This window comes from Rhinoderma darwinii, assembly GCF_050947455.1.
Source record: "Rhinoderma darwinii isolate aRhiDar2 chromosome 2 unlocalized genomic scaffold, aRhiDar2.hap1 SUPER_2_unloc_22, whole genome shotgun sequence".
In the NCBI taxonomy this organism is placed as follows: domain Eukaryota; kingdom Metazoa; phylum Chordata; class Amphibia; order Anura; family Rhinodermatidae; genus Rhinoderma; species Rhinoderma darwinii.
Window position 1 is genome coordinate 191,337 of NW_027461688.1, and position 14,772 is coordinate 206,108.

Below are 14,772 nucleotides of genomic sequence, written 5' to 3' on the forward strand. Positions count from 1 at the left end.
CTCCTTGGATATTGGTGCTTCATGTGAAGTGGAATAACTTAGGGTAGGTCCCTTTAGCTGGATTTGGTCAGGGCAGTAAAGAGAGTTGTAATGCTTATGTTATTGCTCCTCTCTCTCAAGGTAAAATTGTGTGGTCTGAGATGGTATCATGTTTGTTTTGGAGAAATGCTACAGTCCAATAACCTTGAAAGGTATTGGGAATAAAGAGGTCTGCTTTTTTCAAAATTCTGTGTAGGTGTCATAGTATGGCGCCATTTGCTGGTTAGGAAGTCATCTGATTTGATTTTAGTGATGGTGTTCACTGTGTTTTTTTAGTCTTTGAAACCAGTGACTGCACAGGGACTTGGTTTTGGTAAATTTGTCACCAGTCTCTACTTCTGTGTACCAGAGTAGTATGTGATATCTGATAGCCAGGGGTTTGCAACTATTTTTTTTAAGAATTCTGTACTGACTAGATTTCCGGATTATGAAATCCTAGGCTATAGGAACTTTAGTATTTGCTGCTATTTACAATAAGTGACACATAAGATTGGTAAAGACACCAATTTTGGAGATGGAGAGGCAAGGCTGAAGGGGAGGAGGAGGCCTTTATTTGAAGATAACAATTCTTGTGTTGTTATGTTCAAAAGTCTTATCTAGTAAGTTTCCCATAGGAAGGTATTGGGAATAGAGACATATTTTTTTTTCAAAATTCCATGTAGGTGTTGTGGTATGGCACCATTTGCTTGTTAGGAAGTCATATGAGTTTATTTTACATGATGGTGTTCATTATGTTATTTTAGTCTTTGAAGCCAGTGACTCCATAGGGACTTGTTTTTTGATTAAATTTGCCACCAGTCTCTACTTATTTGTCCCAGAGTAGTATGTGATATCTCATAGGCAGGGATTTGAAACGATTTTTTTAAGAATTCTGCACTGACTGGTTTCCTGGATGATGAGGTCTTAGGCTATGGGAACTCTACTGTCTGCTGATTTTTATAATAAGTAACGCAAAGAATTGGTAAAGACACCAATTTTGGAGATGGAGAGGAAAGGCTGAAGGGGAGGAGGAGGCCTTTATTTGAAGATAACAATTCTTGTGTTGTTATGTTCAAAAGTCTTATCTAGTAAGTTTCCCATAGCTCGCTATCTTTTTTTCCAAATTCTTCATGTACCCACTATCTGACAAATATAATAGAAGTAGCATTATTTACTCACCTAATATTCCAAGAGCTGTTTTACAAATGGTTGGAGACTCATATGTATATTGGGCTTAAAGCCAATGCCTGTAGTGGTGCCATAGGTATAGATAAAGAACCAGGACTGAAGCAGATTTTGAGAGCTTTTGTATGATGATAAATTGTGTAGACTTAGGATATCCAGACCTTGTACGTTTTCCAATGCGTAGCTATCATGTGTTGTACTATAGAATCAATACATTTTGTAAAAAAAAAGTGCTTGTAAAGGGGTATACACTTCTGGGTGAATTAATTCTGTGTTTTCCTGTTTACGGTAAAAAAGTTGGGATTTTTTGGTATAGTTTTCAATTTTGTTTTATACTTGCACACATTTCATGTTAAAGGGTTCCTGTCATCAACATCTTACCTGTCAAACTCGCCTGACCCCTCAATAGCCGCAGCTGTCCAGAGTTCATTCCTGTTCTCTTCTTTCCTGAAGTCCTCCTCTGTCGGTAAATGTAGTCGTTTAAACTCTTCTCGCCTTTTATGGTAATTCATTTTCCCTGTGGGATGCAGCTTCTTAACCACGCCCTCCGCCGGCACCTGTCCGGCCCTGACTGGCTAAGGAGCTGTCAATCAAAAAGAAGGAGGTGGAGTCCACTCTGAGACTCTGGAGGAATGAAAATCTGACTCTTTTCAGATGAAGATTTGACTCTTTCTGCTCATTGGCATACGGTGTGGGACCACTGAAAAACGGAATACTAAAGGTACAGAACTTACTTAGAACATATTTATAGCTTAGATGACAATGATTTTTCACCCACTTTCACCAGGTATTGCTGGCTTTATAGCTAAAATGCTGGTGACAGGTTCCCTTTAATGTTTTACTCTCATTTGATTTTGATTGGCTGTGTATAATCATGGAGATTTTATCTAGATTCTTTTACTATATTTTATATGTTATTCTGTTACATTGAAGTTAGATGTACCTCAAATCATTATAGTTACATTGGTAATATGGTGAGATTGCTATCATATCACTGTGTCATTTCCATTATGTTCATCTAATTTCCAATGGAGATGTCTGGTCAGAAGTGGTTTGTTTGGTTCAGTTGCTGGGCCCTCCTTGGATATTGGTGCTTCATGTGAAGTGGAATAACTTAGGGTAGGTCCCTTTAGCTGGATTTGGTCAGGGCAATAAAGAGAGATGTAATGCTTATGTTATTGCTCCTCTCTCTCAAGGTAAAATTGTGTGGTCTGAGATGGTATCATGTTTGTTTTGGAGAAATACCACAGACCAATAACCTTGAAAGGTATTGGGAATAAAGAGGTCTGCTTTTTTCAAAATTCTGTGTAGGTGTCATAGTATGGCGCCATTTGCTGGTTAGGAAGTCATCTGATTTGATTTTAGTGATGGTGTTCACTGTGTTTTTTTAGTCTTTGAAACCAGTGACTCCACAGGGACTTGGTTTTGGTAAATTTGTCACCAGTCTCTACTTCTGTGTACCAGAGTAGTATGTGATATCTGATAGCCAGGGGTTTGAAACTATTTTTTTAAGAATTCTGTACTGACTGGATTTCCGGATTATGAGGTCCTAGGCTATAGGAACTTTAGTATTTGCTGCTATTTACAATAAGTGACACATAAGATTGGTAAAGACACCAATTTTGGAGATGGAGAGGCAAGGCTGAAGGGGAGGAGGAGGCCTTTATTTGAAGATAACAATTCTTGTGTTGTTATGTTCAAAAGTCTTATCTAGTAAGTTTCCCATAGGAAGGTATTGGGAATAGAGACATATTTTTTTTTCAAAATTCCATATAGGTGTCGTGGTATGGCACCATTTGCTTGTTAGGAAGTCATATGAGTTTATTTTACATGATGGTGTTCATTATGTTATTTTAGTCTTTGAAGCCAGTGACTCCATAGGGACTTGTTTTTTGATTAAATTTGCCACCAGTCTCTACTTATTTGTCCCAGAGTAGTATGTGATATCTCATAGGCAGGGATTTGAAACTATTTTTTTAAGAATTCTGGACTGACTGGTTTCCTGGATGATGAGGTCTTAGGCTATGGGAACTTTACTGTCTGCTGATTTTTATAATAAGTAACGCAAAGAATTGGTAAAGACACCAATTTTGGAGATGGAGAGGAAAGGCTGAAGGGGAGGAGGAGGCCTTTATTTGAAGATAACAATTCTTGTGTTGTTATGTTCAAAAGTCTTATCTATGAAGTTTCCCATAGCTCGCTATCTTTTTTTCCAAATTCTTCATGTACCCACTATCTGACAAATATAATAGAAGTAGCATTATTTACTCACCTAATATTCCAAGAGCTGTTTTACAAATGGTTGGAGACTCATATGTATATTGGGCTTAAAGCCAATGCCTGTAGTGGTGCCATAGGTTTAGATAAAGAACCAGGACTGAAGCAGAATTTGAGAGCTTTTCTGTGATGATAAATTGTGTAGACTTAGGATATCCAGACCTTGTACGTTTTCCAATGCGTAGCTATCATGTTTTGTACTATAGAATCAATACATTTTAGAAAAAAAAAGTGCTTGTAAAGGGGTATACACTTCTGGGTGAATTAATTCTGTGTTTTCCTGTTTATTGTAAAAAAGTTGGGATTTTTTGGTATAGTTTTCAATTTTGTTTTATAATTGCACACATTTCATGTTAATGTTGTACTCTCATTTGATTTTGATTGGCTGTGTATAATCATGGAGATTTTATCTAGATTCTTTTACTATATTTTATATGTTATTCTGTTACATTGAAGTTAGATGTACCTCAAATCATTATAGTTACATTGGTAATATGGTGAGATTGCTATCATATCACTGTGTCATTTCCATTATATTCATCTAATTTCCAATGGAGATGTCTGGTCAGAAGTGGTTTGTTTGGTTCAGTTGCTGGGCCCTCCTTGGATATTGGTGCTTCATGTGAAGTGGAATAACTTTGGGTAGGTCCCTTTAGCTGGATTTGATGAGGGAAATAAAGAGAGATGTAATGCTTATGTTATTGCTCCTCTCTCTCAAGGTAAAATTGTGTGGTCTGAGATGGTATCAGGTTTGTTTTGGAGAAATACCACAGACCAATAACCTTGAAAGGTATTGGGAATAAAGAGGTCTGCTTTTTTCAAAATTCTGTGTAGGTGTCATAGTATGGCGCCATTTGCTGGTTAGGAAGTCATCTGATTTGATTTTAGTGATGGTGTTCACTGTGTTTTTTAGTCTTTGAAACCAGTGACTCCACAGGGACTTGGTTTTGGTAAATTTGTCACCAGTCTCTACTTCTGTGTACCAGAGTAGTATGTGATATCTGATAGCCAGGGGTTTGAAACTATTTTTTTAAGAATTCTGTACTGACTGGATTTCCGGATTATGAGGTCCTAGGCTATAGGAACTTTAGTATTTGCTGCTATTTACAATAAGTGACACATAAGATTGGTAAAGACACCAATTTTGGAGATGGAGAGGCAAGGCTGAAGGGGAGGAGGAGGCCTTTATTTGAACATAACAATTATTGTGTTGTTATGTTCAAAAGTCTTATCTAGTAAGTTTTCCTTAGGAAGGTATTGGGAATAGAGACATATTTTTTTTTCAAAATTCCATGTAGGTGTCGTGGTATGGCACCATTTGCATGTTAGGAAGTCATATGAATTTATTTTACATGATGGTGTTCATTATGTTATTTTAGTCTTTGAAGCCAGTGACTCCATAGGGACTTGTTTTTTGATTAAATTTGCCACCAGTCTCTACTTATTTGTCCCAGAGTAGTATGTGATATCTCATAGGCAGGGATTTGAAACTATTTTTTTAAGAATTCTGGACTGACTGGTTTCCTGGATGATGAGGTCTTAGGCTATGGGAACTTTACTGTCTGCTGATTTTTATAATAAGTAACGCAAAGAATTGGTAAAGACACCAATTTTGGAGATGGAGAGGAAAGGCTGAAGGGGAGGAGGAGGCCTTTATTTGAAGATAACAATTCTTGTGTTGTTATGTTCAAAAGTCTTATCTAGTAAGTTTCCCATAGCTCGCTATCTTTTTTTCCAAATTCTTCATGTACCCACTATCTGACAAATATAATAGAAGTAGCATTATTTACTCACCTAATATTCCAAGAGCTGTTTTACAAATGGTTGGAGACTCATATGTATATTGGGCTTAAAGCCAATGCCTGTAGTGGTGCCATAGGTTTAGATAAAGAACCAGGACTGAAGCACATTTTGAGAGCTTTTGTGTGATGATAAATTGTGAAGACTTAGGATATCCAGACCTTGTACGTTTTCCAATGCGTAGCTATCATGTGTTGTACTATAGAATCAATACATTTTGTAAAAAAAAAAGTGCTTGTAAAGGGGTATACACTTCTGGGTGAATTAATTCTGTGTTTTCCTGTTTACTGTAAAAAAGTTGGGATTTTTTGGTATAGTTTTCAATTTTGTTTTATACTTGCACACATTTCATGTTAATGTTGTACTCTCATTTGATTTTGATTGGCTGTGTATAATCATGGAGATTTTATCTAGATTCTTTTACTATATTTTATATGTTATTCTGTTACATTGAAGTTAGATGTACCTCAAATCATTATAGTTACATTGGTAATATGGTGAGATTTCTATCATATTACTGTGTCATTTCCATTATGTTCATCTAATTTCCAATGGAGATGTCTGGTCAGAAGTGGTTGTTTGGTTCAGTTGCTGGGCCCTCCTTGGATATTGGTGCTTCATGTGAAGTGGAATAACTTAGGGTAGGTCCCTTTAGCTGGATTTGGTCAGGGCAGTAAAGAGAGATGTAATGCTTATGTTATTGCTCCTCTCTCTCAAGGTAAAATTGTGTGGTCTGAGATGGTATCATGTTTGTTTTGGAGAAATGCCACAGACCAATAACCTTGAAAGGTATAGGGAATAAAGAGGTCTGCTTTTTTCAAAATTCTGTGTAGGTGTCATAGTATGGCGCCATTTGCTGGTTAGGAAGTCATCTGATTTGATTTTAGTGATGGTGTTCACTGTGTTTTTTTAGTCTTTGAAACCAGTGACTCCACAGGGACTTGATTTTGGTAAATTTGTCACCAGTCTCTACTTCTATGTACCAGAGTAGTATGTGATATCTGATAGCCAGGGGTTTGAAACTATTTTTTTAAGAATTCTGTACTGACTGGATTTCAGGATTATGAGGTCCTAGGCTATAGGAACTTTAGTATTTGCTGCTATTTACAATAAGTGACACATAAGATTGGTAAAGACACCAATTTTGGAGATGGAGAGGCAAGGCTGAAGGGGAAGAGGAGGCCTTTATTTGAAGATAACAATTCTTGTGTTGTTATGTTCAAAAGTCTTATCTAGTAAGTTTTCCATAGGAAGGTATTGGGAATAGAGACATATTTATTTTTCAAAATTCCATGTAGGTGTGGTGGTATGGCACCATTTGCTTGTTAGGAAGTCATATGAGTTTATTTTACATGATGGTGTTCATTATGTTATTTTAGTCTTTGAAGCCAGTGACTCCATAGGGACTTGTTTTTTGATTAAATTTGCCACCAGTCTCTACTTATTTGTCCCAGAGTAGTATGTGATATCTCATAGGCAGGGATTTGAAACTATTTTTTTAAGAATTCTGGACTGACTGGTTTCCTGGATGATGAGGTCTTAGGCTATGGGAACTTTACTGTCTGCTGATTTTTATAAGTAATGCAAAGAATTGGTAAAGACACCAATTTTGGAGATGGAGAGGAAAGGCTGAAGGGGAGGAGGAGGCCTTTATTTGAAGATAACAATTCTTGTGTTGTTATGTTCAAAAGTCTTATCTAGTAAGTTTCCCATAGCTCGCTATCTTTTTTTCCAAATTCTTCATGTACCCACTATCTGAAAAATATAATAGAAGTAGCATTATTTACTCACCTAATATTCCAAGAGCTGTTTCACAAATGGTTTGAGACTCATATGTATATTGGGCTTAAAGCCAATGCCTGTAGTGGTGCCATAGGTTTAGATAAAGAACCAGGACTGAAGCAGATTTTGAGAGCTTTTGTGTGATGATAAATTGTGTAGACTTAGGATATCCAGACCTTGTACGTTTTCCAATGTGTAGCTATCATGTGTTGTACTATAGAATCAATACATTTTGTAAAAAAAAGGGCTTGTAAAGGGGTATACACTTCTGGGTGAATTAATTCTGTGTTTTCCTGTTTACTGTAAAAAAGTTGGGATTTTTTGGTATAGTTTTCAATTTTGTTTTATACTTGCACACATTTCATGTTAATGTTGTACTCTCATTTGATTTTGATTGGCTGTGTATAATCATGGAGATTTTATCTAGATTATTTTACTATATTTTATATGTTATTCTGTTACATTGAAGTTAGATGTACCTCAAATCATTCTAGTTACATTGGTAATATGGTGAGATTGCTATCATATCACTGTGTCATTTCCATTATGTTCATCTAATTTCCAATGGAGATGTCTGGTCAGATGTGGTTTGTTTGGTTCAGTTGTTGGGCCCTCCTTGGATATTGGTGCTTCATGTGAAGTGGAATAACTTAGGGTAGGTCCCTTTAGCTGGATTTGGTCAGGGCAATAAAGAGAGATGTAATGCTTATGTTATTGCTCCTCTCTCTCAAGGTAAAATTGTGTGGTCTGAGATGGTATCATGTTTGTTTTGGAGAAATACCACAGACCAATAACCTTGAAAGGTATTGGGAATAAAGAGGTCTGCTTTTTTCAAAATTCTGTGTAGGTGTCATAGTATGGCGCCATTTGCTGGTTAGGAAGTCATCTGATTTGATTTTAGTGATGGTGTTCACTGTGTTTTTTTAGTCTTTGAAACCAGTGACTCCACAGGGACTTGGTTTTGGTAAATTTGTCAACAGTCTCTACTTCTGTGTACCAGAGTAGTATGTGATATCTGATAGCCAGGGGTTTGTTTGTTTCAAATCTGTTTTTATTGTTATATAAATTTGAACAAGCGAATATAACAAATTGTTATAACATTGGCTACGCAGAGCCCTTGCTAATCATCCATAAGGATAAGCAGGTAATACAAAATAATACAATATAACATAACACAAGGGAAAAACAAAAAATATAGAAATGCGAAGGGGGAGAGGGGAAAGTAAGGGAGGGTTGGTAGTTTGGGTGTGTCAGTAGGCAATTCTGTTGGAGTATATGAATTGTTGGTAAAAGCATTATAAGGTATTGTGATCTGTATTTTGTACCTTGTTATGACTCTTCTTCTGCACTAGGTAGCTAGGTCTTGGTCGATTCTGTATTTCTACCTTTTGGGATACCATCATAGTCTAGTGATGTCAGGGAAATCTAGCAATGGGGACCAGGTAGCTAAATATTTGCCCCTTGTCTTTAATTCCCAGTGTGCCATTTCTTCGAATCACTGGATTTCAAATACTTTATCTAACCATTGTGTAAAAGTAGGGGGAACTGTGTCTTTCCACAATATTGGAATCAGTAGTTTTGCTGCAGCTATCATGTGCGTTGGTAGATTATTTTTTTTTTGGTATAAAGCCACTTATAGGTTTCCATAGTAGTACCAATTCTGGAGTCAATGTGATATTGAGAGAGCATATAGTATTTATGGCTTTCCCTACATGAATCCAATATGGCTGAATAAGGGGGCAATGCCACCAGATATGTGATAATGATCCGATGTCCCTTTTACACCTCCAACATTGATCTGAAACTGAGTTATTTATAGCATGAAGTATTATCGGTGTTTTATACCACCTTGTTGTAAGTTTAACCCCTTCGCGTTTAGGTCAGTAATAGTACGTCCTGCTAAGTAGAACGTTCGCGCTCAGGTCAGTACTATTACTGACCTGAGTAAACACGGCGCCATTTAATCCCGGCGCGTGCTTGAGCTGTGATAACTGCTGTTTCTGACAGCAGGCTATCACAGCTTAGTGTGCAGGGACCGATCGCGGTGGTCCCCGCCGATTAACCCCTTAGAAGCCGCGTTCAATAGCGATCGCGGCTTCTTAGGGGTTAAGCTGCCATCGCCGGCTACACGATAGCGGGCCGTGATGGCTACTATGGCAACCAGAATCCTAACAATGGACTCTGGCTACGCCATCGACGGAAGCCTAGTGGGTCCCGACAAAATCAGGACCCACTATGCTTGCTGTCAGCGAACAGCTGACAGCTCTAATACACTGCACTACGTATGTAGTGCAGTGTATTAGAATAGCGATCAGAGCCTCCTGCCCTCATGTCCCCTAGTGGGACAAAGTAAAAAAAGTGTGAAAAAGTAAAAAAAAGTTGTGTAAAAATAAGAAAATAAAAGATTTAAAAGTAATAAAAGTAAAAGTCCCCCTTTTTCCCTTATCAGTTCTTTATTATTAATAAAAATATATAAATAAACAAATAAACTATACATAATTGGTATCGCCGCGTCCGTAACGTCCTGAACAACAAAACGATGTCGTTATTTATCCCGCGCAGTGAACGCCGTAAGAGAAAATAATAATAAACCGTACCACAATCACAATTGTTTGGTCACTTCACCTCCCAAAAAATGGAATAAAAAGAGATCAAAAAGTCGCATGTACCTAAAAATGGTACTGATGGAAACTACAGTTCGTTACGCAAAAAATAAGTCCTCGCACGACTTTCCTGATGGAAAAATAAAACAGTTATGGCTCTTAGAATAAGGTAACACAAAAAATAAATTATATTTTACAAAATGTATTTTATTGTGCAAACGCCATAAGACATAAAATAAAACTATAAACATCTGGTATCGCCGTAATCGTATCGCCGCGCAGAATAAAGTGAATATGTCATTTATAACGCACGGTGAACGCTGTAAAAAAATTTGAATAAAAAACAATAGTAGAATTGCTGTTTTTTTAGTCACCACGCCACCTAAAAATAGAATAAAAACTGATCAAAAAGTCGCATGCACCCCAAGAAAACTACAATGGATTCCTCAAGGTCTCTAGTTTCCAAAAAGGGGTCACTTTTGGGGGGTTTCCACTGTTTTAGCACCACAAGACCTCTTCAAACCGGACATGGTGCCTAATAAATTAAATTAATTAAATGTCACCTCTACTTTGCTCTAAATTCCTGTGAAACACCTAAAGGGTTAATAAACTTTTTAAATGCTGTTGTGAATACTTTGAGGGGTCTAGTTTCTGAAATGGGGTGTTTGATAAGGGTGTCTAATATATAGGCCCCTCAAAGCAACTTCAGAACTGAGCTGGAAACTAAAAAATAAAATAAAAATGAGGCAATACTTCGCTTCTTACATTATACTCATAATGAGCCGTGCCCACCCCGAGATGACCCCAGTTTTGACCGTTTGTATAAACGGAGACCCCTATTAGACCATTTCAGTGCCCGGTTTTCCCAGCATTCACCCCCGAGAAGTGTATTTCTTTTGACGAGTCCCTGGTACATTTGAAAGGGAGGCTTCAATTCCTCGAGTACCTGCCGGGTAAGAGGGCAAGGTATGGCGTGAAGATGTCTAAGCTGTGCGAGAGTGCATCAGGGTATACCTACAAATTTAGGATATATAAAGGGAAGGACACCAGTACTCAGCCCCCAGAATGCCCCCCCTTACTGGGAGTTAATACAAAAATTGTGTGGGATTTGGTGCACCCACTGCTGGACCAGGGTTACCACCTCTACCTGGATAATTTTTATACCAGCGTCCCACTCTTCAACTGCCTCGCTTCCAGAAGTCCTGCGGCATGCGGCACTGCTAGAAGAAACCTGAGAGGCCTCCCTAAGACTCTGCTTGGGCAAACACTCAGAAGGGGTGAGAGCAGGGCACAATCTAGCAGCAACATATTGTGTGTCAAGTACAAGACCAGGGAGATGCCACACCAGTACCCATGTACCTGTACGAGGTACCAGTACAGGGACCCCCAAACTAGACTGCATCCTGGACTACAATAGGTACATGGGAGGGGTGGACTTGTCAGATCAAGTCCTGAAGCCTTACAGTACTTCTGGAAGCGGGGCCACAGGCATCGTACCAGGGCAACACTTTTTAGGAGAAGTTCCCCAAACTGGCAAGAAGGGAAAAAGTCAAAAGAGGTGCAGAGTCTGCTATAAGAGGGGGATAAGGAAGGACACAATATATCAATGTGACGCGTGTCCCGAAAAACCAGAGCTCTGTATGAAAGAGTGTTTTAAAATTTATCATCCATCCCTTTATTTTTAATTTACCCCAGTTTTACTCGCTCTGATCCACTTTGCACAGCTTACCCCTCCTCATCTTTCCCCTCTGAGCCCTGCTGTGTGCCCAGGCAGCTGATAACAGCCACATGTAGGGTATTGCCGTACCCGGGAGAGCCAACATTACAGTTTATGAGGTGTATATCTCCGGTGGCGCATGCTGGGCACAATATATCGGACACTGAATCGGCATATATGTATAGAAAATTGCAAATTTCACTCTGCACCAACTGCTGCACATTATCTTTTACACAATACCTGTGGGGTCAAAATGCTCACTACACCTCTAGATGAATGCCTTAAGGGGTGTAGATTTTAAAACAGGGTCACTTCTTGGGGGTTTCAACTGTACTGGTACCTTAGGGGCTTCTGCGTACAAGACTTAGCACCAGAAAAGCTCCAGTAGGCCAAATGGTGGTCCTTTCCTTCTGAGCCCTGCCGTGTGCCCAGGCAGCTAATAACAGCCACATGTAGGGTATTGCCGTACCCGGGAGAGCCCACATTACAGTTTATGGGGTGTATGTCTCCGGTGGCACATGCTGGGCACAATATATCGGACACTGACATGGCATATATATAGAAAATTGCAAATCTCACTCTGCACCATCTGCTGCGCATTATCTTTTACACAATACCTGTGGGGTCAAAATGCTCACTACACCTCTAGATGAATTCCTTAAGGGGTGTCGTTTTTAAAACGGGGTCACTTCTCGGGGGTTTCAACTGTACTGATACCTCAGGGGCTTCTGCACACACGACTTAGCACCAGAAAATTCCCAGTAGGCCACATGGTGGTCCTTTCCTTCTGAGCCCTCCCATGGACCCAAACGGCAGTTTATCACCACAAATAGGGTATTGACACACTCAGTACAAATTGGGCAACAAAATGCGGTATTTTATTCCTTGTGAAAATAAGAAATTTTGAGCCAAAACTACCTCTTATTGGAAAAAATTAATTTTTTTTTAATTCACAGCCCAATTCAAATAAATTCTGTGAAAAAACTGTGGGGTCTAAATGGTCACAACACCCATAAATAAATTCCTTGAGGGGTGTAGTTTCCAAAATGGGGTGACTTCTGGTGGGTTTCCATTGCTTTGATACCTTTGGGGCTCTGCAAATGCGACATGGCACCCGAAAACCAATCCAGCAAAATCTGGGCTCCAAAGAACACATAGCGCTCCTTTCCTTCTGAGGCCTCCCATGGGCCCAAACGGCAGTTTATCACCACAAATGGGGTATTGCCGCACTCAGGACAAATTGGGCAACAAATTGGGGTATTTTATTCCTTGTGAAAATAAGAAATTTTGAGCCAAAACTACCTCTTATTGGAAAAAATTACATTTTTTTGAATTCACAGCCCAATTCAAATAAATTCTGTGAAAAAACTGTGGAGTCTAAATGGTCACAACACCAATTCTGGTGGGTTTCCATTGCTTTGATACCTTTGGGGCTCTGCAAATGCGACATGGCACCCGAAAACCAATCCAGCAAAATCTGGGCTCCAAAGAACACATAGCGCTCCTTTCCTTCTAATACCTCCCATGGGCCCAAACGGCAGTTTATGGCCACAAATAGGGTATTGCCGCACTCAGGACAAATTTGGCAACAAAATGGGGTATTTTATTCGTTGTGAAAATAAGACATTTTGAGCCAAAACTACATCTTATTGGAAAAAAGTTTTTTTTTTTTAATTCACAGCCCAATTCAAATAAGTTCTGTGAAAAAACTGTGGGGTCTAAATGGTCACAACACCCATAAATAAATTCCTTGAGGGGTTTTGTTTCCAAAATGGGGTCACTTTTGGTGGGTTTCCATTGCTTTGATACCTCTGAGGCTCTGCAAATGCGACATGGCACCCGAAAACCAATCCAGCAAAATCTGGACTCCTAAGAACACACAGCGCTCCTTTCCTTCTGAGGCCTCCCATGGGCCCAAACAGCAGTTTATCACCACAAATGGGGTATTGCCGCACTCAGGACAAATTGGGCAACAAAATGGGGCATTTTGTTCCCTGTGAAAATAAGAAATTCTGATCAAAAATGACATCTTATTGGAAAAATTGTCATTCTTTTAATTTCACAGCCCAATTCAAATACGCGCTGTGAAAAAACTACGGGGTCAAAATGGTAACAATAACCATAAATTAATTCCTTGAGGGGTGTAGTTTCCAAAATGAGGTCAGTTTTGGGGGATTCCTACTGTTTTGGCACCTCAACACCTCTCCAAACCTGGCATGCTGCCTAAAATATATGCTAATAAAAAAGCACCACCAAAATGCACTAGGTGCTTCTTTGCTTCTGGGGCTTGTGTTTTAGTCCACGAGCGCACTAGAGCCACATGTGGGACATTTCTAAAAACGGAAGAATCTGGACAATACATATTTTGTTGTGTTTCTCTGGTAAAACCTTCTTTGTTACAGAAAAAAAATTGAATAAAATTGAAATTCAGAAAGAAAAATGTAATTTGCAAATTTCACCTCCACTTTGCTTTAATTCCTGTGAAATGCCTGAAGGGTTAAAAAACTTTCTAAATGCTGTTTTGAATACTTTGAGGGGTCTAGTTTTTAAAATGGGGTGCTTTATGGGGGTTTCTAATACATAGGCCCCTCAAAGCCTCTTCAGAACTGAACTGGTACCTTAAAAAAAAGGCTTTTGAAATTTTCTTAAAAATATGAGAAATTGCTGTTTATGTTCTAAGCCTTGTAACGTCCAAGAAAAATAAAAGAATGTTCAAAAAACGATGCCAATCTAAAGTAGACATATGGGAAATGTGAACTAGTAACTATTTTGGGTGGTATAACCGTCTGTTTTTCAAGCAGATGCATTTAAATTCTAAAAAATTCTATTTTTTCTAAATTTTCTCTAAATTTTGCAATTTTTCTCAAATAAAGACTGAATATATCGACCAAATTTTACCACGAACATGAAGCCCAAAGTGTCACGAGAAAACAATCTCGGAATCGCTTGGATAGGTTTAAGCATTCCGACGTTATTACCACATAAAGTGAAATATGTCAGATTTGAAAAATGGGCTCTGAGCCTTAAGGCCCAAACTAGGCTGCGTCCTTAAGGGGTTAAAGGAGTTCTCTTGAATTCTCGTACATCTAGAGAAACCATGTGAATTTGCTAGTACAAAACGCAGTTCAGGTTCAGTGAGCTGCATCCCCAATTCTTCCTCCCATCTCCCAATATATCTTGGTTTGCAGTCCATTCGCATCATCAGAACCTGTTGATATAATTGGGATAGTTTCGGGGTAGTGTATGGAGTCACCGCCATCAAATCTTCTAGCCAGGTATTAGTGTGAGGTATTGTATGAGGTGTCCCTAATTTTTGGCATTCTTTAAGAATATGATGTGTTAATAAAAAATTCCCTGGAGGAACATTAGCTTTCACAATTAGATCCATTA